At 40.9% G+C, this 3,179-nt stretch overlaps 1 pseudogene; it reads right to left on the bottom strand.

Moving 5' to 3' along the window:
- Positions 1-462: 462 nt before the first annotated feature.
- Positions 463-3,179, bottom strand: LOC102827113 (annotated as a pseudogene).

Genomic DNA, 3,179 nt, shown 5'->3' with positions numbered 1-3,179 from the left:
TACATTTAATTGCTGCATTAGAAAGGGGAAATGGGGCTTTGAGCCAGGGGAGGATTTAAAAGTGAGACGTTTCAAGCCAACACTCCCTATGGGATAGCCATATATTTTGATAATTTAGATCTAATTTTGTTTAGATTCTTCTTTAAAAATCACACCCACAAGTAAAAAATTGGTCATCGGTTTACAAACTCCAATATGTCAGTACAGCAAATCTATCAAACAAGGAAGAGAGTGTTTGTGGCTTCTTTGCCTTTAAAAACCCCCTGGTATTCATGTAAATGGCTTAACATTTAGTGGTGCTGTCTAACCCAAGGACACAGTTCAATGAAGCGTGTGGTCTCTTTAACACCTGCTATCAATTGATTCCAACAGAAGAAGAGTATGAGACCTGGAAAGTAAATTGGCAACATCTGTTTGATGAAGTACACAGGTTATCTGAATAAAATTTATGACCGGTTCCAGTCAGTAATCCCACAACAAACTACTGCTTTGTAATGAACTCTGTATGGTTTGCATGTCCTTCAATAACTGAAGATTTTTCCTGCTTTTTTCTCCAGGTCTCAGTTTGGTAAAGTCTTTCTTATTGGTGGCCCCTGTAGTTCCAGAAAAACAGCTCTGCCGTTTCCTTCTTCATCAAGAGACTTTTTAGTGGCTCTTAATCCTTTCCTCTGCTTTTCTAGCTTCAGCTTCTCCAGCTGGGCTTGATATTTTCGAACTTTAGTTATTTGATTGGCTTTTGCTTCCATCCTGCCAACTAATGTCTCCCGTTCATGCTCTAAATTGTCTTTCAGTTCAACAGTTGGTGATTCCTGGATAAGTTTTGTCAGCTGTTGGTGATCAAAGCTCATTTGCCCAAATTCATCCTGCAACGTCTGTAAGACTTCTGACAACTCTTCATTAATGGTGCTGGAGGATGATGGTGTTAACTTCTTACTTTTACTACATCGTGAAGACACTTGCTTTGCCAAAGGAACATTGTTGACTACTCAATCATTGCACAAGGCTTTACTGTGTTACCATTGGTTAACATTATTTCTCTATTCATTTTAACTCTTTTAATTTTTATTTTAGAGCACTCATGCATATATAATAATTTACATCGCCAAAGGGCACATTCTATAAATCTGCCTCGTGGCTGCCAGCTCTCAGTTCCACTCTTTCCATGAATCTAGAGTCCTCAGCAGCTCCCTCTCTCCATGTCCTTATATCTGCCTCCATCTCTGATGTCACTGATTCTCTGGATAGGGTTCCGCATTCCACTTGTGCTCTTCTCACTTGATGGCCTAGAGTACTGTGTTTCTGGACTATAAGATTTACTAATCCCCCATGTTTGTTATAAAATTTCTACCTTTACAATTGTGACAGTTGCAATTAGTCATGATATCAGTTACTCACTATTGAATCATAAGAATCTTATCCCAATCTCTTTTCACCAGACAAAATGAAAACTATTCAGTCAGGACTCTATCTTCCCTTGCACACTCTTAAACTATACTCCCTATTGAAAAATTGTAAGCCAGTCACTTCATGCCTTTATCGCCCCTCATTTTAGGTAGACAAAGTCTAAATTGCCTGACCCTATCAACCCTCTATATAGAGGGGATAGAATTGATACCTGATGTGAAGACTCCTTCCCTCTCTGTTGGTATTTTGAGCTACTACATCCATGAGTATAGGTCAAGTTCCTCATGTTGTAGTAATTTACCCTCATTTCCTTTATCAAAAATTGTGGTTTTTTTCTTTTTTTATCTTCCTCTAGTCGAGTTCTGATTATCAAGCCATCGATGCTAGGTGAAATGGATACTATCTACAAATATGGGTGTTCTTGTGTGTCTCTCCTGACTTCATATGAGCTGGATGCTTCACTCTCAGCTCTAGCCCTCTGTGACTATGTACTTGTCCATGGGCTCAGGTATAGACTGGTCTCACCACACTTTGGACCAACCAGCCTGTCCTCTTCTCTGTCTCATCTCCAAGTCAATGGGAGTCTATGGAATATGGTTGCACTCAGCCCATTTCTTCATTGCTGCCTTTCCCCCTCTTCCACTCACCAGTAGACCAATGTTGTCAGCAAGCTTACATGCCAGCTCATGTGTTCTCTTTGAGCTTCAGTCTCAGAGAGTTTTTTGTCCTGAAGGGACTTTGATTACTTGCCTTGATGGCTTCCCAGAAAACAACTTGTTTATTCTTGTTGTAGCCAGTCATATTGCCATTTTTGTTTTGGGCTTTTCTTCTGATCTTTCTTTGAATATGTATCTTCTGTCATTCTAGCTGTTCCAGGCTTATCAGAGTTTATTCTTATTGGTTCTCCTTTGTAGGTAACTTTTTGTTTTTCTGAGCTGCTTTCAGGGTTATCAAGGCCAGCTCTGCAGGTTTGGAGCCATGTTCATGTGAATGCAGGTGCTGGGTTTAGTGTGGATAGCTCATGACTCACTTTGAAGGTGCTCACAACCGAACTGTTCACTCCTGTGTAGCTATGACCATCAGGAATATGGGAGCTTCGTTGGAGGAGTATGTGAGTAGGTGCCAGTCGTGCCTCTGGGTTAGACTGTTATGATGCATAGGACTTTTGTAGAATGATTTTCAGAAGTAGATCACCATGACTTTCTTGTCTGTATTAGTTTGAAAGAGCTAATTAGTCTGAAACCTGTTGAGCATCATAGCATCAGATATAGAGGAAGTGTTGTAAGTGCAGCTTGTAGGTCTCTGTTCAAGTTTATGCTGACTCCAGCCTAAACAGTATTTCCATTCATTTTCAATGCACCTTAGACTGTGCCTGCACTTAATGTGGTCTTTCTCTGCTCGCACTACAGATTGAGATCCTGACATGTTCTGAGTAGTACCTACCTACTGGAAGCTGAAATGACACACACACCAGAATGACCCAAAAATGCTGTTCAGTCATGCATAGACAGAAAAATTGAGCCAAAAGGATCTCACTGGGACAAGTGGGCAGTCCTGTGTTTCCTGCAGCATTTATTTCATGTCTGATTTCAACAGTAGATTATCTGAATAGAAGAATCACTCTGTAAAGAAAACCCTATCTCTAGGCTTGTAAATACCTTCTCACTCGGGACACAGAGGAACAGGAGCCCCAGGATCTGGATGGTGTCACTTTTCTGCAGCTTCTCTGCTGTGTGCTGCTGCTCAGTCCCTGTCTCCATGGGAGGCTCTGTCAT

This window comes from Chrysochloris asiatica, unplaced genomic scaffold (genome assembly GCF_000296735.1).
Source record: "Chrysochloris asiatica unplaced genomic scaffold, ChrAsi1.0 scaffold00341, whole genome shotgun sequence".
Classification (NCBI taxonomy): domain Eukaryota; kingdom Metazoa; phylum Chordata; class Mammalia; order Afrosoricida; family Chrysochloridae; genus Chrysochloris; species Chrysochloris asiatica.
This window is presented reverse-complemented; position numbering and strand designations above follow the sequence as displayed.